The 26638-nt window shown below is 42.1% G+C and overlaps 1 pseudogene; it reads left to right on the forward strand.

Annotated features, from left to right (window-relative positions):
* LOC131924578 (nucleolar RNA helicase 2-like) overlaps positions 1–26308 on the forward strand; it is a 91559-nt pseudogene extending 65251 nt beyond the window's left edge.
* The last annotated feature ends 330 nt before the right edge of the window (positions 26309–26638 follow it).

The raw sequence follows: 26638 nt of genomic DNA on the forward strand, positions 1-26638 counted from the left end.
GCAGCAGCCCAGAAACCCAGCATGCTTTTTATATACAACACCAATGAGAAGGAGGATGCAATGGGTTAGTGATCTCAGAAGGTGAGAAATCTCAGGTTGCAGTCGTCTGAGCTGAGGAAGGTGCAGCTGATTCTTTCTTTCTACACATGCTGGTTTTAGCTTAAGGTCAACGTTTGTCAATACCCATTCTTGGACCAGGGTAAGATCTTACCATTTCCCTGATCCTGACCTAGGGAAGGCATGGCCATTCCCATGGGTCTGAGACCTTGGGGTCCTTGACATGGCCATGTTCATGTCGATAATACCCACTCACTCAGCATTTCATCTACTCCCTACAGACAGCCTCCAGGGAGCATGAGAACTCACTCTTTACCCTACCCCAGAAAGCAGCCTTTTCCCTGCTTGGAGGGCACCATGAGTCTCAGTGAAAGATGAATAATTGTGTCACTATTTCCAAGCCCCACAGTGTTTAGTTTCAGGGAATCCTAGAAAATGGCAGTCCTGAGATGGATATTATTTCCCTTAGGAAGGCGTTGCTTCCCATGCCTTTAGAGAAGCAAATGTTCATGAGCAGCCAAACATGACAGGGCTTGCTCATGCTTCTGTGTGAAGCACTCTGCACACACTCCTAGCACACTCAGGATGGATGATGCACAACAGGAGGACACACCACAGCAGCATGTGAATTCTGCTCCCTGATGTGAATCTCACCAGGACCTGAAACCTACACCAGTGGAAACTGAGAAGTTTGGGTTGCATACCAAAATTTCAGTTTGGAATACTGAACTTTTTTATTTGATTTTATTTCTATAATCTGAACAGCTTTATCCAAATTATCCAATATTAAAGCAATATTTCAATATTAGGTGAGAATGGATTTATCTTTATCATTTGTGTTTCTACTAAAAAATAAACATGCAGAGAAAAGATGATTCCTGCATACCTTCAATAGTGAAAGTTCCTCTTAAGAACTGAGAGATTTTTATTTAAAGACAGTTCTGTTAACTCAAGATTTGTGTCAAAATCTGTGCTGAGACCTGTCCTTTGTCATACTGGAACTGCATTCTTTTTTCCAACCACAAGTTTAGTAGTGCTGTGTCCAGATAGTGCTCAAAGTGTTTTATACATAGAAATCTATTTAATTCTCACTTGTCTATTGGGAAGGTGCAATTTTTATTGTTGGTTTTAAGGAGAAGGGAAGCAAGGCCGGGGGAGTAGGAACCTAGAAAGTACTACGAGGTAGAATGGACTCAGGACCCTAGCTAGATCAGAACAGCTGGCTGCCTTTGCTCTCAATTCTACTGGAGAGGAGGAAGCACCATAGAGCTGCATAAATGTACCAGAAAAGAAAAGGAAAAAGTCTAAGAGGAAGACATGCTATAAAAGAGAAACACTGCAATTCCTAGTGGCCCAAGAGCTTCAGGTTGGTCTGCCCCAAGTGAACACTGCCTCCAGTCTGCCTCTTTTACGAAGACAGAATAGTCTTAGATTTTTGTCTCCTATCAGAGTGTGTATGTAGTGGTGGAAGCCAATAGATGGTGGGCATTTACTAAAAAAAAAAAAAAATGCAACAGCATGACATGCCAAGGCCACCCCATAATATCTATGCCACCATGTTGAAGAACACTAGCCTAGTATACCACTCTGCTATGCTCTGATGATGTTAATATAACAGGGAATTTCTGGAAGGCTTGAATATTGCTCAGAAATCAGAAACATTTCCCCACTTCCTGCCCACCCACTCCACCCAGTTTGTGCTTTGGACATTGGGAAGCAGGAGAAGAGTCTCTGGTGAGCTAGAAGAAAGGAGAGGAGCCAGATGGGTGAGAATGGTCTCCACCCAATCTCCTGGGCTGTTTCTGACTCCTTGGGAAAAGGTTAGAGACTTTATGAGTGTCTGGAAAACACATAGCTATACTGGGATCCAACTAAGTGTGGTCCAGAAATGGGAAAGAGGTCATTCTGTGTAGCGATCCTCACTACACCCAAACTAGGAAGCACACAAAACTAGCCTTTTTGGCATGGACACTGGCATCTCATGATTGGCAAAGGGTCGGGGAGCAGCTTTGTTGATATGACGTGTGGACAAGAGTACTGTAAGTACTAGGGTACCATAAGCAGATGTCACCTGCCTACAGACAGGATGATTGGCAGGTCTTCATAAAACACATCTTTAAGGACAGTTCATCAAGTTCATGGTGTCGGATCCCATCCTAGATAAAAAGAGTGGAAAGGTAGTCTTGTCTATTTAGGTGCAGGTCTATCCCAGCACTGTAATAACCTGTACTTGGACTAAAACAATAGTCTCTCTGACTCCAGACACTCCTTCCTATAAGTTGTATGGTATTCTCAGGCATCATTTCTTTTTATCACTCTTCTATTCCAAGTCACTATCTTCCTCTAGATGTGATGTGTGTGACAACGGGCAACTAAAACTATTATAGTTACTGAAGAAGGCTGGTCGAGTCATCACTGACCTTGTTTTCCCAGGACTAGCCTGATATTGCCATCAAAAATCCTCTGACCAAGGATACCTCTCAGCTTTAAGAAATCTGGAATTTTGATCTGTCATTCTTGCTGACCTCTGATTTTGGTGTGGGATTGTCATTTAATAAAAAAAAATGTGTGACAGTGTGTTTTCTTTTTTAAATGATTTTTCTCCAACACAGAGAAGAGCAGTTATCAGCTGCTATTTTTACACCACAGAACGATGAAATTTAGTTGCTTACTTCATATAGGCAGAACAGTTGCTATGGAAACAATGAGTGCCAAACTTGATTGTACAAACATAAAAAAAAAAATCAGCAAACGTTTCAGTGCTTGCTTCATACTGCTAGGTATTTATACTTGCTACCAGGGGGCTAAGCCCCTTGCATGGTAAAATCCCATTACAACACTTTGACATAATTACTTACCTTTCAGAATAACATTACCAACGTATTTGGAAATGGACTCGTTATCTTATTTACAACTACTGTTTCAAGCATATTTTTCCTTTGAGAGAATTTTTAAGGTGTCAATTTAATTCTGGGAGCTGAATTGTAAACTCCCTGTAGACAGCATATTTGAGCAACTGTTAAATTTCTCATGCACAGGCAGTATTTATCATCTAAAGACACAGTTACAGGAATGGTCTGCACGTTTTCATAGGCTGAATTAAAACTGTAGTATTATTTATGTAGCCCCACCTTACCTAGTAAAGGGTTTAAGAAGGCTTTAAAAATACTGGATAAAGCAAGTAAGACAGGCATGAAATAAAAGAAAAAGAATGGGGGGGGGGGGGCTGGTAAACTTGCACCAACCAGGAATAAGGTTCATTTTAAAATTGCATGCCAAGAAATTGCTTTTCCTTGCAAACTTCTGAATCTGGGAAAGATGTGCACTTCTGACCCATCGATCAGGAAATTCAAAGGGGAACAATGTGATTTGCTGTAATTCTCAGAGTCCATATGGTAAAAAAACAAACCAGTTACCTAGAAACCACATAAACGCACTGTCCCAGTCTGTTCCTCTGTTGTGATAAAGCACTGACCTCCAGAAGCAGCTTGTGAAGGAACGATTTATTCAGCTTACAGGTTAGTCTATCACTAGGGAGGTCAAGGAGAGAACTAAAGTAGAAACCATGGAAGGATGATGCCAAGGACTTTCTTTTCTGGCTTACGCAGCTACCTTTCTTATCTAGTCCAGGCCCACTGCCCAAGGATGGCACCACTCACAGTGGGCTGGGCACTCTCACATCAATTAATAATCAAGGAAATGCCCCGTAAGCATGCCTACAGGCCAGTCCGATGGAAGCCATTCTTCAGTTGAGACTTGCCCTTCCCAGGTTGTCTAAGTGTGGGTCAAGTTTACCAAATCTAACCATAACTCTCACTGGTGAAGAAATCTGTCCCATGGTGAAGATATCTGTCATATGGTCCTCACAAAAAGGACACCAAGGTGACAAGTATTTAAGTCAATGAGCAACTATCTCACTTAAGACCATTGTGTGAATGGGATTAACTGATTATTTTAAAAGGCAGGGTGTCCTACTCATCTAAGAAAAGGAATCGGTAGCTCAGGAAATTGCAAAGCAATTACTATAAAAATTAGCAATTAAGATCAAATCAATCCTATCTTATCTTTTCCAAATATTTTTCATATATTTGATTTATAAAGAAAAATGTACATAATAGTTACCCACATTTATAGAAATTATGGGAATATATTTTTGTCAAATTGAAGAAGAAAATACTGATATCCATACCCACTCCAAAGATGCTGTTAATCTTAGTACATGATAAACCACAACAACAAAAGCAATTATTTGCATGGGTCTCTGTGGTTTGTTAAAGGCTTTTATATTCAATACTTCTTTCAGTCATTTTATGACATAATCATACAAAGAACAAAACAAAAGTGGAATGACTTCCCACTGGAAAGCTGATTTCAGACTATAACTTAAGTCTGGCTTCAAAATGCATAATCACTGCACTTCCTCTGACTAATAAATCAACCACATGCTGCATAATGTAGAACAGTCTTTAATAAGAATATGCTCTATTTATAAGATGTGATCTGTGTTGTGATAGTGTACTATAAGTGTTCAAGATGTTGTTCAAGAGTCAACAGATGAGACCATAGGAAATTAAAGGGAATCAGCCCTGCAAAGTGACATCCCATGGGAGTGAAGAAAGTCTTCATCAGCTATACTTTGGACAGGGAGAGGGGACAATATCTAGAATTTACAAAGAACGATAAAATGTAAATACAAAAGAACCTGCCCATCAACAAATAAGACTAATGAAATAAACAGAGTTCATCACAAAAGAAGAAATACAAATGGCTAATAATTATTTTTGAAAGTGTTCAACATCCTAAACATCTGGGAAATGAAAGTTAAAATGACTTTGAGATACCACCTTACCTTAGTCAGAATGGTTGTCAACAACAAGTCTGAGAGCAAACATTGGAGAGAGTGTGGGACAGGAAGCCTTATCCACTGCTGGTCAGATTGCATACTAATACAGGCATTATAGAAATTGTGTGAAGGTTCCTAGAATTACCATATGGCCCAGCTATACCACTCCTGGGCATATACGCAAAAGATTCCATATCATACCACAGAGATACTTTCACATTTGTGTTTCTTTCTGCTCTTTTCAAAGTAGCAAGATGGAAACAGCTTAAAGGTCCATCAGCAGATGGATGGATAATGAAAATGTGATGCATATGCGCAATGGAATATTATTCAGCCACAAAGAAAAATGAAATTATGGCATTTGCCGGAAAACGTATGATCTGGAAAGTACAATACTAAGTGAGGTGACCCCCAACTCAAAAAAGACAAAAAAAAAGTGCATGTCTTAGCCTATAGTATATACATGCATACATACAAGCCGGGGTAAAAGCCTAGAAAACAGACCAAGAGAAGGCCACAGTCAGTGGTGAGGAAGGATAGGGACAGGAAAAAAGGACACAGAGAGCATGGAAGAAGAAGAGACTGGAGGTGACGACGTCAGAAGCAGGAAGAACAGGTTAACTAAAATATGCGATGAGATTGGAAGACTGGAAATCAACGGTCCCTAAGAAAATAAGTCCATCTCTTACCCTTAGCTTACCAAAATCCTCCATATTCCACCACTGAAATTCAACTTCCCGGAAGTGGGGAGAGCTCTTTCATACTCCCACTGGCAGTGTGTTAGGGCTCCTATTTCTGGCATCCTTAGGAGAGCTTGTTACTATTTATTTTCTTTGTGAAACTTGGACTGAGTTGAGATGGACCCTCGGCATACTTTTAATTTGCATTTGCCTGATGGCTCAGGACTTCTAGCACTTTTCCATATAGTTATTGGCTATTTATATTCTTCTTTTTAGAACTGTCTGTTCATTTTTATTAGCCCACTGGTTGAGAAGAGTGTTTGAATTTGGAGGCACTTAGGGTGGTTCTTGATAGCTTTGGATTTTATTCTCAGATATATAAAGAAAAGATCCCTATTGTATATCTTTGTTCTCCCACTTGAGTAATTATTTCCTTGGTTGTGCAGAAAATTTTAATTTCAGGCCATCTTATTTTTCAGTTTTTGGTGTTATTTCCCAAGCTTTTGGAGTCCTTTTTGGCAATCCTTTTCTAACACCTATGTCTTAAAGCATCTTCCCTATGATTTGATGTAAAACTATCCAACAAAACCCACATCACACATTAGCTGTTCTCCGACTATACAGTGTTTCCTGAGAGTCTAGCAGCCTGTGGAGGAGTGTCCTCCATCTTCCTGACCGTTCGCTTTATCAGGGTTCTTAGTAAGGACAAAATCACCGTTTCTGAAACATCTGAAATTCTAGGGGGTATAATTTAAATCTTCCTTCAGTCTGAGAGAAGACAAAAATTAAGTAGGAAAATGTATTTTTAACATTTTCAGCCCTGAAATTTAACAATTTAACAGCCCTGGTTGAAAGTTTTTAGCAAAATCCAGTTGGAATTCTTACAGGACAATTCAATGTTCTTTGTGACTAAAAAAAAAAAAAGTAGGCTTTTTTTTATAGCACAGTACATTTAAAAAATTGCTCTTATGTTTAATCTACTGGAAAACACAAACACTTTTAGTTCACTTAACCAACATCTTTCTCAACTCTGCACAAATAAAAAGTCAGGAGAGGAAATATCTTTCACGTACATCATCATAAACAAAATGAAATATATTTAATTTTATAAAATATTAATTTTAATTAAACTGGATAGGGTTTCTGAAACTTGGCCCAATATTTAATACAGAAATACAATTGAGTAAGATAATATGGGTGAAAATGATTGAAAACCCTAAATAATTAGCAAAGATGCGTGTTCATCACTAATTAGCGATGTGACAAATTTATGTGACAAGTTAGAGACATTAAGCTTTGGCTAGTTGTGCAAAGACTACTAAATCACATAAAATCCTGCATGCTCAAATCTAGATGATTGATGCCAGCAAATTATAGGTCTTTCCTGAATATTCTTCAAAGAGTGACATATTTTCAAAATAAGCAGGAGCCAGTCAGCTTTGAAGTTGACAAAATCATATATGTGCTGCTAATTGCTGACATTTATATAAAGCTGACACCAGATATCACTTATCATAGCAATTACTAATAGCAATTTGCATATCCAGAGCCTATAATGAAATTTCAGTAAGTATATTTTTTTTAATTTATTATCAACCCTAAAGTTAATGTCTCTTTTATTAACAGAAAGTATAGGCTCCTCAACATTTTTTATTATGTGCCTAGAAAATGGTAATATTTGTACCAGTTCTCAATGCGCCATCCCAAGGAATGAAAAAAAAAATCTGCATCTTATCAACTAAAATCAAAGTGGGACACCACATAAATACAGTCAATTTTCAGAAATAACCCAGTCTACTGTCTACTTATAATTTGCCAATCCATACCAAACAAAGAATTGCTTGATATTGACAATTAAGGTCTCATTAAGATTATCTTAAGGTTATTTCCATGTCTATAAGTTACTTACAATAAATTATACATAACAAATAGTGTGTGGTCCTGCTGTCCTCATTGTCCATAACTCAATACTGTCACAGTAGTTTTGTTGAAAAACACACAGACACTCCTGACGGAGGAATTGACAGAGCAGGAGTGCGGAGCCAATCAGTGACCTTACTGCAAAATAAGGATTTGTTGGTTAATCTAGAAAGAAACAGCCCTTCCCTTGCACAGTGAATCCAAGGATGTAGGAGACTTCCCTGTGAACCATTCTGAGAAAATAGTGTGGAAATATTTAAAGTCCTCCCTAAGAAAAGTCTAGCCTGCAGGGAGGAGCAATGAGATACTATAGAGGAGGCCATGTTCCTCATTGATGTAGCCTCTGGTAACTCGCCGTGATCCGATAAATGAGCCAACCCATGCTCGTGTAAGCAACCAGAACTAAACGCAATGGCCCAAAACAACAACAAAAGACCAGGAAGTTAGTGGCAGGGAGATATTTGTTGGAAGAAGGATATTTGGTGAGGAGTACAGGGAAATAAAATAGTGGAGGGAATGAAGGACAAAGGACAATAAACATACGTATGAATTCTGAAAGCATAAGCAAGTTTTTATGAAACACAGAGACACTCCTAGGTATATATGCACTGCACTCTGAGTCCAACACCATACGTAATGATAGATCCACGTGTGCTGACGTATTGATATGTCTGTCTGTACTGTTGTACTGGTGTGTCCATGTTCACTGCTGTACTAGTACACTCGCGTGCATTGCAGTACGAGTGCACCCCTGTGCACTCCTGTACTAGAACATCCATATGCACCGATGTAAGCATGCATCCACGCTCAGTGTTGTACAAGCACATCCATGGGAACTGTGATATTAGTACACCTGTGTTCAATGCTATGCTAGCACATCCATGTGCACTTTCATAATACTGCATCCCTAGGCACCACTGTACTAGCAAATCTGTGTACACTTCTGTTCTAGCACATCCACAGGCACTGCGGCACTAATGTACACATTTGCCCTGTTGTACTAGCACATCTGTCTACACGCTGTACTGGCACATCTGTGTGCACTTCTCTAGTAGTACATGCATGTGCACTCCTGTACTGGCATATTTACATGTAGTGCTGTAATCATGCCTTTACGTGCAATTCTTTGTTAGTGTGTGTGTGTTGCTGTTATAGTACATCCATGTGCGAGCTGTGTAAGTACATCCATGTGCACTGCTTTAAAACATCTGCATGGCCTCTTGCACAAGTTCATCAGTGTGTGTTGCGGTGCTGATGCATCCATGTACATTGCTCTATTAGAACACTCACATGCACTGGTGTACTAATACATCCATTTATACAGTGGTATTACTGTGCCAGTTGCTAAAGTGTTACATCAGTATGAGTATATCCATGTGCACAGCTGGACTAGTACATCATATGCGCAGCTACACTAATACATTGGTATATGCTGCTGTACTGGTACAACCACATGCACAACTGTGGTAGTACATCTGTGTGCACTGTGGTATTAGTACATACGTGTGCTAATTCCATCTGTGTAACCGTACATTCATTTACACTTCTGTACTGCAACATCCATGTGCACTCCTGTGGTCGTACATCTGTGTGGTCTGCTGTACTTGTCTATCTCTTTGCACTGCTGTCCTAGTCCATCTGTGTGCATTTCTACAGCTGTGCGTTACTGTGCACTGCTGTCCAAGTATGTCTGTGTACACTGCTGTGTCCATACACACACGTGCACCACTGTGCTAGTACATCCCTGTGAGCCTGCACTAGCTGGTCTTGAGCACAGCTGCACTCTTACATCTGTGTGTGCTGATGTCCTAGTAAACCTGTGCGCCCCTTTTAACAGCACACTCTTGAACTCTGCAGTACTAGTACACCCCTGTTGCGCTGGACTGGTGCATCCTCGTGTTCTGCGATGCTTGTTGCTGCACAAACACCACGAATGTGAAAAGTACCTGTTTCAAAAGTGCTTTCCCAGTAAAATGTTTGCAAGTGGAAATGAGGAATATTAGAAGAAATTAGAACAGGACCTCAAAATAGAAAAATGGTACATTTCTGTGTAACCTGAATATGATGCTAAATCTATCCTTGTCCTAATTTGGCCTTCATTTTATTCTCCTTACCTTCCACCATCACAATGCAATGAACACTCAGCCTCAGTGTTGACTTAGAACGGAGACTCGATCGACCTAACTGCAAATACTGATTGACAAAACACTTCCCAGCCAAGATACTTTTGTGCTCTCTAGAACTTTCTGCTCTTCATTTTATATCTCACTATCAATTGGTTTGTTATCGGGGAAAAGATGTGGCCTTCCCTCTACCTCTCCCTCTCAGCAAGAAGTGTCAGCAACATTACTTTTAGTGGAAAATAGACTGTACTTGGTGTGATCAAACAGGAAACAGACTCTATGGCCTCAGAATCTGCCAGGCTGGTGTTTACCTTCTCAGCTTGATGGGGCTCCTGCTCTTTTGTTTCTACTATCTCTTGCTAAATTTGGCATGTTTTTCTACTATGATTTTGTATAAAATATTCTATATGCCTTTTATATGGAATTCTCCTTTTATGTAAAGTATAGATTTTGGCTGAAGGGCCATCTAGGCTTGATGTCACCATCAAGTCAACACCCCAGTGCCCTTCTTGATGGTACCCTGGACATGGCCCGGGTTGTTTATGAGGTATCAGACAGGCCTGGGCCCAGTGAACCTTCTGACTGGATTTGAAACAAGGACCTGGAGGTTCTCAGGCTTTGGGAGGCCAGGGATCCTGGGCAGTTGATACGGCCAGTCAAAAGGCCTTCAATAGTATCACATAGTTTTGTTTTCAGGTTTTTTCATCTCTCCTATGGTACACCTTAAAGGCCTTTGTTAAGACTTCTGCCTGTGGAGTCAGGGGTCCTTTCTCTAGATGTTAGAGTTTGGCCCTTGTGGGAGCCCGTTCTTGGGTTCCTCGTGGCTTTACCCAGCAGGTCCCCATAGAGGATGATTAGGACCACGGGCCTGAGTGCAGGTGTCTGGGATGGTCTGCACTTGGCTGTGCTGGGGGAGGAGGTCTTTTGCTCCACCCCTTGGCGTCTCTATGAAAACCCTAGGGCAGAGACAGTCGGGTCCCGTTGGAATAGGTTCCAGGCCCTCTCAAGGCTATCCTTTATTTTCTATCTGTTTATCTCCGCAATATTCTCCGCAATAAATCCTTCTATCTAATATTTCCTGCTGCTTGCACTCAAGAAAACTCTGGGGAACTGTGGGGGTGGTTGGGTAAACGCCCCACAGGCCCTAATGTCAGGGAAACTCTGGGAGAAGTAGGCCATAAGGAGTTGTTTTCTATCAGGTCTCAGGATCCAGGTTGGTATGTTGTAAGAGGCCTTTGTGAGGCAGTCTAGGAATTGAGATGTGTTATTGTGTTTATCCTGGATAACCTCTTAGATTTTTTCATAATTTCCCTCTTTAAGGGTGGCCAGCCAGGAGGCAAATTACAAACTGACCCCTAGCAAGGATGTCCCTGGAGTATTGTAATTTCATTCAGGGTCCTGGTCAGGGACCACCTCAGCCCTGACTGGGTGGGCCGTCTGTTGCTGAGAAAGGAAAAAGAGAAACCAGAGAGGCTGGAGAGGAAGAGAAGTGGCTGTGGATTGAGGCTTGTTAGTGTGATCGTAAAGAGTGCAAAAATCATCTGGTTTGGGCCTCACAGCTAGAAGTTGTTTTCCTTGGATGGCTTATGTCATGTAGGCACTTTTATCAAGATCGGATTGAAGTCACATGGCAAAGTCCAACCCTAGCAAAGGGGGCTGTCAGCCCCGTGGCTACCTCCATCCCAGTTGGGGGGACAGCCGCTAAGGCGGCAGCAAGCTACGTGTTTCCTTTAAGATTACCTGTGTATAGACCTTTAACTATCAATCATGGTGTTGAGTGTTTCAAATGAAATCTTTTGTTATGGATTTTACAGGGTTTTAATCAGACCCGATATGCTTATAATTCTTGAGGTTCAGGGAGTTTACACAATAGTTTTACAAATCTTGAGATAAGATTTATACCTCAGTGAAAGTTTAGAGAGTTAAACCAAAACCAAAAGGGTATGAGATGAGTAGCAATAGTCCCTATTGGGAATAGTCTGTCCCTTTATTTTGTTTTACTCTCCTTTGTCACACAGCAGGTGGCTCACCTGATATGGGGCAGAGATTTTGGAAGAAACATTTAAACAAGCATGCTTCGGTCTAAAGGAAGGGGAGCCATATCCTTACTCCACAGCCAGATTTTAACTCAAGTGGGACAGCATAAAACAGCAGTCTAATGCCACTCATACCTAAATGATACCTGAGTCCCTGTAAAACTGAATCTAGTAAGCCGAGAACAAAGAAGGCTTAGAGGTAGAAAATTTTTTAGTCCTGGCTGTAGACAAAACAGGGAGCTGAGAGAAGCACCAGCCAGTGAGGAGTGTGTGCAGCATGTAGCCAATGAAGAGTGTGTGCAGCATGTAGCCAGGGAAGAGTGTGTGCAGTGTGTAGGCAGTGAAGAGTGTGTGCAGCGTGTAGCCAGGGAAGAGTGTGTGCAGCATGTAGGCAGTGAAGAGTGTGTGCAGGGTGCAGCCAGTGAAGAGTGTGCACAGTGTGTAGGCAGTGAAGAGTGTGTGCAGTGTGTAGCTAGGGAAGAGTGTGTGCAGCATGTAGTCAGGGAAGAGTGTGTGCAGGGTGTGTGCATGTTGCAGCTGGCCTACTCCTTTGCCTTCTCTCCCTCCTGCTGGGTCTCACTCCTAGCTCCCACTTGCAACAAACTTACAAACAAACTTTTAAGTTTTTATAGAAACTTAAAAGACAGGACATTTATAAACACAGTGTTTGAGGGTAGAGGGGAGACTAGACAAAAACAAATAGGGCTTGGAGCCAAGAAATAGGGAATAGGGAAATCTCTTTCCATTTCTCCAACAGCTCACAGTATTTGTAAAGGTCCCAAATAATACTAGGATCTAAAGTGCCATCAGGTGGCCCTTTAGATTGATTATCTAAGGGGTATTGAAGCCAAATTTGATTGTAAAAGCAATAAATTTAGTGCCCCTCAGGTCAGGTGTCAGGTGGAGCAACTGGAGGTTTTCTAAGAGGCATCCCAAGAGGGAATGAGAGGGTATGGATGACAGGTTCCCATGGATGAGAGAAAAGGAAAATGTCACTGCAACCTGTAGTTGTGGGCATCCCTGGGACTCAAGGAGGACCAAACCATTCAGTTGATCATCATTGCATTCAACAAGGGTCAGGAGTTTAGCCTGGTGACTGGTGAAAAGCCAGTTGAAGCCTGGTATCAGGGCTTCTTTAGAGGTAAGAAGGTGAAGAAGAAAAAAACTCTAGGGGGAGGGTCTCATTCACAGGAAGTGTAGTAGAACAATATTTTAAGGTGTGTTACTTTTGTTTTTGTTGTATTTGTTTAACTCTGTGAAGCTGTGTTACTGCGCCTGTCTAAAACACCTGATGGTCTAATAAAGAACAGCCAATAGCAAGACAGGAGAAAGGATAGGCAGGGCTGGCAGGCATAGAGTATACATAGAAGAAGAAAACTGGGAGGAGGGGTCTAAGATCTAGCAGCCAGAGAAGGAGAAGGACTCAAGGGGCCAGCCACCCAGCCACCCAGCTACACAGCAAGCAACAGAGTAAGACTAAGATTCACAGAAGTAAGAGAACAGGAAAAGCCCAGGTGCAGAAGGTAGATGAGATAATTTAAATTAAGGAAAGCTGGCTAGAAACTAAGCCAAGCTAAGGCCGGGTATTCACAATTAAGAATAAGCCTCCATGAGTGGTTTATTTGGGAGCTGAGCGAAGGGCCCCCCCCCCCCAAAAAAAAGACCAAAGACCAACTAACAACAAGAAAGCATCTGAGAATGTGGTCACAATTGCCACAAGGGCCTAAAGAAGCTGTGGGATGATGGGCATCTCCAGGGGGAAGGTGAGAGAAGGGGGCAGGAAGGGGCACAATAGCCTGGTCTGGCCCAAGAAAACTGCAGAATTGCAGCTCCAAAGGGGAAGGGATGGGACCAGGTGAAGAGAACCAGCCATAGCCTTAAAAGTCATAGTCTGAAAGACTGTGGCTAGGGGTACCTCCACCTCCATGAGTACCAAAGGGGTGCCGGACACTCAATGGTCAATTCCTCAGACTCAGGGAAACGTTTACACTGACAAAAGGGAAAATTTACCTAATTATTGCTGGTAGATGGGATGCTGAGAGATCAGTGAGCCAGAAAGTGAGTCCGTTGCTGGTGAACTGGGGACGAGGGATAGGGTCCCAGTGCAGCTTAAACCATGAGGAGAAATGCAGGCACCAAGAGACCCTGTCCCAGTCACAGCACTAAATGTAAGAATTGCAACACATATGGAAAGGTATCCTGGCAGGTGGGAGCCAAGGAATACCACAAAGCCACACCACACAACAAACCTCACACAAGAGATTTATTGAGAGGGAAAAAACCAGGATGGTGGCTGCCTCTGCTTTAGTGAGAAACAGCAGCAAACTGAACAGGATACAGGGCTCATATAGAGCTTCTTGGGAAGAGAGTGGAACTTTTCAGGGTAGAGCTTTCCAGGGTGGAGATTGGTGGGATTTCACATCCAAAGATTAAGCTTTTTACTTTGTAGGATAGGGCCAGTATCCAGAACTTAGAGCAGTTAGAGTATTCTGTGGGTGGTACCTGGCAGTTAGAGGTCCTGTGGGAAGGGGCCTGGCTCAGGGGGTTTACAGTAATTAGTTTGGGGTTGGTAATTTTTTTTTAGGAGGCAAACTGTCTCGTTTTTTCTCATTTTTTTCTTTTATTGAAAATTGGTTCTTTTCTGATTATATATCCTAATTACAGTTTCTCCTCCATTTTCCCTCTCAGTTCCTCCCTACCTCCTCTTCACTCTGTATCCATTCCTTTTCTGTCTGTCATTAGAAAAGAACAGGCTACTAAGAGATAACAACCAAACATGACAAAATAAAATATAATAATATAAAGCAAAAACTACCATATCAAAGTTGGAGATGGCAGCCCAACAGGAGGAGAAGAGTCCCGAGAGCAGGCACAAGAGTCAGAGGCCCACTCATTCTTTTTTTTTTTTCTATTTGTGTACATTGGTATTTTGCCTGTGTGTGTGTGTGTGTGTGTATATATATATATATATATATATATATATATATATATATATATATATATATATATGGGTGTCAGGTACCCTAGAACTGGATTTACAGACAGCTATAAGCTGCTGTGTGGGTGCTGGGAATTGAACCCAGGTCCTCTGGAAGGACAGCCAGTGCTCTTAACCACTGAGCCATCTCTCCAGGCCCCCCCTACACACACACTCATTCTTACAGTCAAGAGTCCCATGAAAATATTCAACTAATAGCTGTAATATATGTGGAGGCCCACAAAGGTTTCCTAGTGAGTTCTGAGCTTTCTTTACCCAGCAGAGCTGCATTGACCATGTGCATGGTTTCTAGGTGATTGGAAGGGTCTACACTTGGCTGTGCTAGGGGTAGGTCTTTTGCTCCACCCCTTGGCATTCCTATAAATAGCCCTTTAGAAGAGACAGAAGGGGCTGGTGAATAAGGATCCAGACCCTCCTGAGACTATCCTGTGTTTCTATCTATCTATCTCTCCCCTCTATGTTTCTATCTAAATCTCTTATCCCTCACTCCTCAAGAGTAGCCTGGGGGTCAAGGTAGGGGTGTGTCCCCCACAAATGGCACCATGAACAGGAACCCAGGGACTTGGCAAAAGGGGTGGGGGTGGGGGGTCATGTGTATAAGGCATGCTGATAAGGAATTGAAAGAATGTGACAATTTTATTTTTGGGAGTGAAGGTTAAACAGTGAAATGCTAAAGTTGACAACTGAGACTACAGTGTATATTTCTCTCTATCTACATTTCTTTCTCTCTCTTAATTTGTATCTATATAAATTAAGGAAAAACTATAAAGTAGAATATAGGAATATAGTGTAGGAAAAAATTTAGAGTAAGGTAGAGTATAAAAATATTGGGTTAGGCATATAGTTTAAGAAAAAAATTAGGATAAGATAAGCAACAAGACAGAGAAACTATGTCCTTGATTTCCAACTATGGGGCTTTGAATACAAAATCCTGGTGAACAGTCAGAAAAATCTATCAAAGATGAAAGAAAATGGGCAGAAAAAGATTCCTGTGGAAGGTATTGGCCAGGAGACAGCTTAGAATCAGGCCCTGAGAAGCAAAGGAAAGAATTTTCCCTGAGGCGGATGTGAGTGAAATAAAACTTTTCACTCCACTGATGCTGCCACTGTATGAAAACATTGTACCATCAGAATTAGTTTCCATTTGACCATGAAGCCAAAGTTTAGAGAACAGAAGTCTTGGGGAAAACTTAGCAATCTCTCTCTCTCTAAAAAACTGAAAGCTTTTCAGGTCTTTCATTCTCAGAGCTCTTCTCTTTCTGTAAGAGCAAAAATTTAACTCACCTGGAAATAACATCTATCAGAATGAGAAAATCACCTGTAATTGCTCTAAAGAAAAAAAAACACTCTTGAAAACATGGCAAATCCTTTCTGCTAGTCCTGTCTCTCCTTCAAGCCAGTAAAAACAGCAGATACTTCAGATCCTAGCCAGAATCCCCTGTGGCTAGAGACTAGCAAGAGAGAGTGCAGGCAGAAAGCAGAGGTAGAGTGTTCACAGAGGCACAGAGGAGGCTGCAGCATCAGGGACTCTGTATCTGGTGGAGGAGACAAGCAGGACAAGACAAAGATCTAACCTGGAGGGAATCTCTCTGAAAAGGCTGAAAAGGCTTTTTGGTACTTTCATTTTCTTTCACTGACCCAGTAAGGTGGAAGAGCAAGCCCCAAGGGGTTTTTGCTTCTGGCACCAAAGAGCCTGTCTGAATGTACGCGAGCTGGTGGGGACAACGTCAGATGAAGGAAATACATATATCAATGCCAGCTCAAGGAGAACAGAAATCTCCCATGATAAAAGAACAAAAACTTGACTCAGAAAACCTCCCATGGTAAAAGCAAAAGCACAGAAACAAACCATGTAAACAGTAACAGGAGTGCGGCAGACCCGAAAGGCATCTTGGGAAACGTAGTCTGTAACATAGCTTGTCACAGCATGAAGCTATAGAGAAAGGCAGCTTGGGAAATGTAATGCTAGAAGCGAGATGGCATAGGCAAGCAGGCCCATAGAAAAGGCAGATAAACTGGGACAAAAAACTTTCAAATGCTGCCCCCCAAAACTCTGTTTTTTCAGCTTAAAACATTGCTTTTTCCAAGTGCTGCTAGAAAGCTTAGCTTTAGTGGTCAAAAAACTTGCCTGTAAGGAGATAATTATAATGCTAATACTGTTTGTCAACAAGCTACTGTGAAACCCTTAAGAAATGAAGTGAAAATAGCCAATACACTGGAAAACTTTAGGTATGAAAAAACTTACAAACAAAAAAAGAAGTTCTTTGCCTCTTGGATCACCCCCTGCAGTGAGTGATTCCTTTGCAAATCTAATGGGGAACAAGGAATCATGTATTCAGAAAGGAATAACTGCTTTGTAGCTGGAGATCAAACTCCAGAAAATCTAGCTGTGTTACAAAATAGAGTCACCCACTTGAAAGTCCTCTATAAGAAAACAATGCTAAATTAGAATGCTTGCTTAGTAAATACACTGATGTTTGTGAGAAGCTAGTGAATGAAGTGAAAATGCTGAATCACAAAAATAAATAAAACAGCACATCTATGTTCTTAACTCCTTTGGACAGTAGCAGTTTCTGTGAACAAATAATCTTGTCAGAAATATTGGGCTAACAAGGCATAGTGGAAAGAGCTCATGGTAGTCTCAAAGTACAAATTCAAAAAATAAAGAATAGGAAAATTTACCCTCAGTCACCACATAATGCATTGAATCATGCTCTTTTCGTTCTGAATTTTTTGAATGTGGATGTCTGTGAGCAATCTGTCATGGATAAGTTTTGGCATGATGGCACCTGAGCGACTTTTGCTTGGGTGAAATGGAAAGATCCTCGATCAGGATGATAGAAGGGTCCTGACCCTGTTTTAATATGGGGTCGAGGACATGTTTGTGTTTTTTCACAAGATGAAAATGAAGCTCAATGGCTACCTGAGTATTTGATAAGGAGAGTGGAAGAGAGGAATGTCAGCTCCAATGATGCTCCTCTAGAACTGGAGTGAAAGCAGATGATCCAATGTTCCTGATAGTGAGGTTCCCTCCTGTAGTCTGGGGAAAGCAGGAGACTTAGGGGGCCCTCGGACTGCTGAAGAGTTTGGGACAAAGTTTTTGTTGCTATTTAGTAAAAGGTGAAAGGAAACGGAGCTCAGAGCCACACTGCTTTTGTTTGACTAGTGACAAATCAATGCAGCTTCCTTTGAGACAGTGCCTAATAGCTGCGCAAGAAGTTTTTTCTAAGAGCTTTATGGCAGCTCAGTGTGGTAATTTCACCCTCACCCTGAGATGAGGTTTTTCAGTAGAGTGAACCAAAAGTTCTGCTGTTTGTTTGAATTGTGGCATTCAGGGGAGCTGCAATGAATTTGGTGAGGGGACAGCCCCCAACTGGCAACTGTCCAGGCTGTGCACATTTCTGCCAGGTCTGGGATGGCTGGAAGGGCCAGCAGGAAAGGTGGCTTTGAGGGAGTGGCATTATCCCAAGTGCTACAGCCCACCAGCACCCAATGTTACAGCACCCTAGCAACAGCACTCACTAAATCCCAGGGCTGAGGGACTTGGATACAAGGACTCTAGAGCCATTGGCAAATTAGGGTCCAGTTTCCAACTGTCAGAGGAACTTTAAGAATGATATCAAAACTGACTGTGAACTTTAGAAATGAAGCAGTTTTGAGTTCACTTGCAATTTTAACTGTGGTGATTTTCGATTCATATATTCTGTCTTGTTGGAAGATAATGTAAACATTTCACTTAAAAGATCTCTTCTAGATGTTTGCAAAGGTTTATAAAGTAGCCCTATAGAATGTAAGTTTAAATATGTATAGTGATAATAGTTCTGTTAAGAGCTCTGTTTTAATGTTTGCTGAAGTTTACAAGGTAGTTCTATAGAGAGTTTGTTTTTGAATGTAAGTTTGTAAGAAGTGTAAATACATATACTAGGTAGTCATGCTAGCTGTAAATATGTATAGTAATGTTCATACTAGAATTATGTTGGTATTAATGAACCAGGGTTTGGTGAAGCTAAGGGGATCTATAAGTTTGATGCAGTTTATTCAGTTTATCTGATGTAGTTTGCATCAAGAATTTATTGATTTTTTAAAAAGGGCTTGGCATAGCTAAGGCTGTTATAGACATCTTAAGACCCATTCAAAAAAGAACACTCCATCTTGGTCATCCTCTGCTCCTTTGCTGGGTGTGTGGCAGCCTGGGGATCGCTGGGTTGTTCAAACTACTTTCAAGCTCCTGAGTCAGAGTTGAGTTAAGCTCTCTACCCACTTCTGCCAGAGGATCTGAGGGGCCTGAGGAACTCTTTACAAAATTAAGAGGAGGGACATGTGGGAGCCCACAGAGGTTTCCTAGTGAGATCTGATCTTGCTTTACCCAGCAGGGCTGCATAAGGGATGGATTGGCCACGTGCATGGATACCAGGTATTTGGAAGGGTCTGCACTTGGCTGTGCAATGGGAAGCTCTTTTGCTCCACCCCTTGGCATTTCTTTAAAAAGTCCTTTAGAAGAGACAGAAGGGGGTGGTGGATTAGGATCCAGGCCCTCCTGAGGCTATCCTGTGTTTCTATCTGTCTCTCTCTCTCCTGTATATTTCTGTCTAAATTTGTTATCCCTCACTCCTCAAGAGTATACTGGAGGAAAAGGTGGGAGTATGTCCCCCACAAACTAAAAGGAGGTGGAGATATGTACCCAGCTACTAAGTCAAGTCAGCCTCTTGGCTTTGGGAAATGTAGCAGTAAGAGTAACAGATACAGTAGAAAGAAGAACGAAAGAGAAAATATAAATCAATAAAAGGCAGAAACAATAGGGAACAGTGTTGGTCTGCTGTGGTACCCTCCAGTGCTGTAGATGGGGAGGAGCTGTTAGGGAGGAAGGACAGAAGCATGGGGATATGAGATAACAGAATCACTGAAAGATAAAGAATAGCTGCAGCAGGAAAGGAAAGCCTAGTGGAGCTATAAAGAAGATGAGCTTGTTGGCTGAATGTTGATTTCATCTTTGTGGTGTTTTGAGTGAGAATGTCCTCTACAGGCTCAGGCACTTGAACACTTGACCTCCAGTTAATGGCAGTGTTTGGGGAGGTGTTGCAGCCTTGGGTGGGCTTGTGAGATTGTACCCTCACCCACTTTCAGTTCACTTAGTGTTTGCCCTTGAGGATGTGATCTCTCAGCTTCCTGCTGCTGCCACCATGCCTGTCACTTGCTGCTGTGTCTCCCTCTATAATAGAGGAGACTCATCTCTTAGGAGCCATAAGCCAAAATAGACTTTTCCCCCGTGGATCACACTTTTTTTTATTAAGAGATTTTCTATTCATTTTACATGCCAACAACAGATTACCCTGTCCTCCCTCCTCCCACCCACCAGCCTTCCCCCCTAACGCACCCTCCATTCCCACCTCCTCCAAGGCAAGGTCTCCCATGGGGAGTCAGCAGAGCCTGGTACATTCAGTTGAGGCAGGTCCAAGTCCCTCCTCCCTTCCAAGGCTGAGCAAAGTGTCTCACCATAGGCACTGGGTTCCAAAAAGCCAGCTCATGCACTAGGGATGGGTCCTATCCCCACTCCCGGGGGGCCCCTAAACAGTTCAAACTAAACAACTGTCTCACTTATCCAGAGGGCCTGGTCCAGTACCATGGGGTATCCTCAGCTATTGGTCCACAGTTCATGTGTTTCCACTAGTTTGGATAGTTGTCTCTGTACTTTTTCCAATCATGGTCTTGATATCTCCTGATCAGAGAATTCCTCCTCTCTCCCATCAACTGGACTCTTAGAGCTCCACCTGGGAACCAGCCATGGATCTCTGCATCTGCCTCCATCAGTCACTGGATGAGGGTTCTATGATGACAGTTAGGGTATTCAGCCATCCAATCACCAGAGTAGGTCAGCTCAGGTACCCTCTCAACCATTGCCAGTAGTCTATGGTGGAGCCATCTTTGTGAATTCCTGGGAACCTCCCTAGCGCTCTGCTTCTCCCTATTCTCATGGTGCCTTCACAAAATAAACTCTTTCTTCTGTAAATTGCTTTCAGTCATGGAATTTTTACAGCAACATAAAATATTCTTGAGAGATCTACTAATTTGCCCCCCAGTCTTGGTTCAGGCTGTATTCCATATTGATTTTCATTCTTCTCCTGCAGACTTCCAGCTCACCTTGTATGTGCTTAACTATGTCCTATGGGCTGTGGATAGCAGAGGCAAACTCCACCCAGCCACAATTGTTGTGTCCCACTGGGTCAGGAGCAGCTAGTGATTGTGTGGTGTGAAAGCACTACTTAGTGTTTGTGCCTTTCCCCAAGGTGGGGGCAGAGGCACTAATGATGGTCCTTGCAGCTGTCACTGGGAACCCCATCTATATATCCTACTGGGGTTGTTTTTGTAGATTTTCCCATAGGCATCTTTCAGCCCAGTTTGCTGGGGTAAAAATTCCACTAAAGCAGTGGCAGCTGCCTTTGTTGCAAACACAGCAGTCAGTCCACTCTCATAGTAGAGAGAGTCTATGTGTCCAATAGTAGAAAAGGTCTGTTGGGGTTTTGATCAAGTTTCCAGGACTGGAGAAGTGACGAAAAGAGTGGTAAAACAGCTTTGTTCTCCTTATTTCCAAACTGTAATCAGACACTCATTCCAACTTGACATCTAGTCTTCCATCATACCCAGAATTCTTTTTAACATGTTTTTAATTTCGTTTTTCTTGCCATGTTATCCTCATAACCTACTCATCCCACCCTGTGATCACATTATGAAAGTATCTGATACCAAGATACATTTCCATCAATTAAATTTAAGAAGCACTACTTTGTGTTTTTATCTGCGTGTAAAGTATCATATAGCCCTTAAACAATGCACCTTTAAAGCGTTTGGAAGAACTAGGTGACTATAAGACTAGAGAGGGAAAGTTTCTCATTACATTGTATGGCCTGATTTCCATGTCTTCCCTCTGGAGAGGAAAATACAGCTTATGTATTCTCTATATACATATATGTATATAGAGGATATATATGTATACAGAGGATACATGTATATATGTATATAGATGATACCTAAGACCCGATTTACTAATGAGAAACATCTTCCAGAGATCCTAGAAAGTATAAAATTTACAACCATGAGAAAGATTCGTCATGTACAAGCCACAAGGTAATAGAAGAGATTGATGCTTGTAGTCAGAAGAATTGAAAAGTCAGTGCTAAGATTTTAAGGTGAATCAAAGGAAAAATTAGAACTGCCTTTTGCAAATGGATCCATGTACTCATGCTGCCCAGTGCAAAATCTCAAAACCATGAATCTCATAAATCCAATAGTATATGTTGTATCACCATCATAAAATGCAATTTTTAAAAAAAAAAACCTATTTTATCTGTCACTATCCTAACAACTTATAAAACATTTAAGCTGCAGACATTTTTCTGAAAACTGAAAGTAACTTGATAACTCTGAGTCAGCTCTTGGAAGGGGTGGAAGTGAAATTATCTCTTTTTTGTAGAAAACACATCTGCCCGGTCTGTATCCATGTGAGGTGCTCCTACACTCCAGCACATCACTACGCTGCATCTGCATCTGCAACAGTCCTAGGAAAAGGTCTGGGAAGAGGCAGTCTACCTCGAAAAGGAAATGACTTGCTGTTCTTCAGTCAGATGGACGAAAGGGAGAGAAATGAAGAGGAAAATCAGAAGTTCTGGCTCTGAATTGACACAAGTAAACTCAAGTCATTGTCAATGTTCACACTTTTCAACCACTGGTTAAAAACAGAGTTCATGATATAGATGTAACCATCTTGTTAAATAAGAAACACAGAGCCAATTGCAAAGATGAAAGCCCAAGAGGTCAGAGCAAAAGCTAAGAGCTAAAAACCTTACCCTTCACTGCTGCTGCTGTCCTCCTCAGTAAGAGACCTACATTCTGTGTGTTTGTCCTTTTTATTGACTTTCTATTCTGCCTTCTCATTGGTTGTAAACCCAACCACATGACCTCCTCATCACTGCCTGTCTGTACAGACCTCCAGGTCTTCTATGGTTGGTATTGAGATTAAAGGTGTGTGTCTCCATGCTGGCTGTATCCTTGAACACACAGAGATCTGCCTAACTCTGCCTCCCAAATGCTGGGATTAAAGGCGTGCACCACCACTGCCCAGCTTCTGCTATGGCTTACTGTTAGCTCTGACCCCCAGGCAACTTTATTTATTAACATACAAATAAAATCACATTTCAGTACAAATAAAGTATCACCATATCATGAAGCACAAGCCACGTAAATACGTGTATTTTCTTTCTATCTCTATGCCCTAGAATGTCCTGATACAACCTTGCCATCACTATCATGTGATCACTAAAAATAGTGAAAAAACAAAACTTTCTTACTTTTCCCAAAAAGGAAGACCAGCAAATGAGAGCTCTTCAAGTAGACCAAAGGTTCACAACCTGTGTGTTGCAACCCCTTTGGCAAACTTTTATCTCCAAAAATATTTACGTTACAGTCCCCAACAGTAGCAAAATTACAGTTACGAAGTAGCAACGAAAATAATTTTATGGTTGGGCATCACCACAACATGAGGAACTGTACTAAAGGGTCGCAGCTTTTGGAAGGTTGAGAACCACTGAAATAGATATATTTTGCCCACAAATGCCACTGGTCTGTGATTCTCTGTCCTTTATTCATATTAAACATCACTTGTGTTACATTTTTATTATGTAGACTATAAACCCCACCAGGGAGTTGGATTATCTGACTCCACTATCTCCTCAACATTTGCAAGCCACATCTAGTTGAGCCACAGTAAGACTAAACCATTCTAGAACTGACCAGAATCCCCTTCCTGGTGGCTTGCTTTTGTAGTGTCAGGCAGGCCACTGGAGGAGAAGGATTGTCAATGGTGTTATCCATGGCATGCTACAAAACCAACCTGCAGGTGCGATGTGCCCATTGGTGCAATACTAGTGTGATCAATGGCTTTCTGGTTAGATTTGAAACAGCAGGAACATCATACCTAGTACTGTAAACCCAGTCAAAAGCCCATAGGGTTTATTATTGGTGTTATGCTCAAGGGTGACATTGCTAAACCACCTTTCCAAGTATTTATCTGAGTACCCATATATTTGTACTGCTGTCAGCCTTGATCAGAGAAGCTTCCTTTGTAGTGGGCAGAAGTTAATGCAGAGACATAACTGTTTGGAGTGCTGAGAAAAGGTAGCTGTCTACGAGCAGCCCTACATGAAACATCCATATAAGCTCTCACCCTTAGATTCAGGAAACATCATGGGAGAGGAAGCAGAAGTTTAAGAGCTGGAGGACAGCGAGGAGTGTAATGAAATGCTGTCTGCTGGACATGGCATGGCCACTGCCCTCATGACCTCACAGCAGCTGTGTTACCCACACAAGATCATGCCAGTCAAAATTCCGACAATGACTGAAAAGCTGTGAGCAGTTTATGGCTGCTGGGAGAATGATGAAAGTAGTCGTGAGACAGAGAAGGAGAAAACCTGTTGGGACAGAAAGAAGGAGCTGTCTCTGGTTTTCCCATATCTGAAGAAACTCAAGCTTCTCAACGCTCTGGAGGTGAACTTCCTGTTTCCTACAGAAGCAAAGACATTCCACCATGCGTACAGTAGGAAAGACTTGATTGTCCAGGTGTGGAAAGGCACTGGGAAGACATTCTCCTTTTGCTATCCCTTTGACTGAGAAACTTCAGGGTGGGCTACAGGTCAGGAAGAGAGGCCCTGGTCCTCAGGTACTCGCTCTTGCTCCAGTAAGAGAATTAGCAAATCAATGAACAAAGACTTCAGTGACATCACCAAAAAAAAAAAAAAAAAAAAAAAAGCTATCACTGGCTTGTTTTTATGGTGGGACTGATATCCTGGCTGGGACCCAGGGACGTATTAAAGACCACCTGCAGAATGGCAAGCTAGATCTCCTCCGACTTAAACACATTGTCCTGGATGACGTTGACCAGGTATTGGGTATGGGTTTTGCTGATCGAGGGGAAGAAATTTTATGAGTGGCATACAAGAAAGATTCTGAAGACAACCCCCAAACATTGCTTTTCCCTGAAACTTGCCCTCATTGGGTGTTTAATGGTACTAAGAAATACACGAAATCTATACATGAACAGGTGTACCGGATTGGTTAAAAGATTCAGGAAGCAGCCATAACTGTTGAGCACCTAGCAATTAAGTGTCCCTGGACTAAGAGGATAGCAGTTATTGAGGATGTGATCTGGGTATACAGTGGTGTATCAAGATATCAAGGGTGCCTACCATCTTCTCTGAAACCAAGAAAGAAACTCAGGAGCTGTCACAGATTACATGTATAAAGCAGGACTGGTCACTACACGGCAACATTCCACAGAAACAAAGGGAAATCACTCTGAGAGTTTCCAAAAATGGCAATTTTGGAGTTTTGTTTGCAACCAATGTTGCTGCACGGGGTTACTTGGCTGTTCAAAACTGTCCACCAAAGGATGTGGAGTCCTGCATTCATCATTCAGGGCAGACAGAAAAAGCTGAAAGGACAGGATAAAAGCCTCCAGCAAGGAAGCCATCAGGCTTTTGGAGTCTGTTCCTCCTACCACAAATGGCCTCTTTAAGCAGTCGGCTAGGAAGCTGACTGAGGAGAAGGGAGCTGTAGAGGCCCCGGTGGCAGCGCTGCCTCAGCAGTCGGCCAGGGCTCCCTGATTAACTCACAAGTGTTAGTAAAGTGTCTGGTCAGTGAGTAGAGGTGAGAAGGAACTGTTCACACTGCGGACCCCAACGCCCTTCCCCACTGTCAAAGCCCCCAGTGCGTCTTTCTGTTTTGACGTCCCCATTCCTCACAGAGAAGACGGGCTTCTGAACTGCTTCATCTAACCATCATCACTTGTCTTTGGAAAAGGGATAAGAATTCATTGCATCGTTTTCCAGCATACTGTCTAGATTTACAAAGTAAAGCCAACCACGGATCGGCCTATCCTTGTAGGCTCATCTGGCAAGTGCATCTTTGTGTGTGTGCACATGTTGGGGCCTGAACCCAGAACCTCACACATGCCGAGCATGCACATGCCCTACCACTAAACTCCATCTCTAGTCTCTTACTTATGTCCTCCAAAGAAAGTCCCTAAGGGATGCCTCAGTCTCTGGAAAACCACAAGTCAGGACTTTTTCTTTTAACCTGATTCTTGGCATTCCTTGGCATTCCTCTTGACCTCTTGGCCTCCTCACAAACTATTGCTCGTGTCTATATGTGTCTTCTGCTGAGATTGATACTGAGCAGGTCTTTTCAAAACCCATTTCAGATTTAGCTGCCTGAAATAGTTTGTGCCAGACTCTGGATGTTGAGGATGGAACACAGTATGGAGACACTCCATAGTGTCTCCACATACTCTCAGTTTCTCATTAGAAGGCAATTCGTGTTCTAGTGAATTCTCTACAGATAGTGTATATAGAAGTATATTTTCATAGGAGCCAGTGTCTTTGAAGTTCAATTCCAAATGTCTGAAGTCTCTAGGTTTTTTTTTTTCATGGATAATGAGACTTGATGCATGGTATTTAAGTGTTTGTGCCCTTTTTTTAAAGATTTACCAAGAAGTAATTAAGGGAAGAGGGGGCTCAGTTGGTATTGCCGAAGAATATTTGAGGAAAGCCACGAAGATGTTCTTCATCTTCACAGGTGAGGAGATGGGAAGAAGCACACTTTGAGTGGTGACCACTTGGTGAGTCGGGACCTTTTTAATATTAGTCTCTCATACACTAATCCCAACTGCAGTTTCTCCTCCCTCCACTCCTCCCAGCCCCTCCTCTTCCTTCCCTCTCCCCCAGATCAACTCTTCCTCCATTTCCCTTCAAAAGAGCAGGCCTCCCAGAGATATCAACTGAACATGGCATATCAAGTTATAATAAGACTAGGCATAAACCCTATGTGTAGAAGGAAAAGTGTCCCAAGTTCAGGCAAAAGAGTCAGAGATACCCCCAAGTTAGGAGTCCCACAAGAGCACCCTGCTACATAACCATAGGGTATATGCAGAGGAC

The sequence above is a fragment of the Peromyscus eremicus genome, chromosome 14 (assembly GCF_949786415.1).
Source record: "Peromyscus eremicus chromosome 14, PerEre_H2_v1, whole genome shotgun sequence".
Classification (NCBI taxonomy): domain Eukaryota; kingdom Metazoa; phylum Chordata; class Mammalia; order Rodentia; family Cricetidae; genus Peromyscus; species Peromyscus eremicus.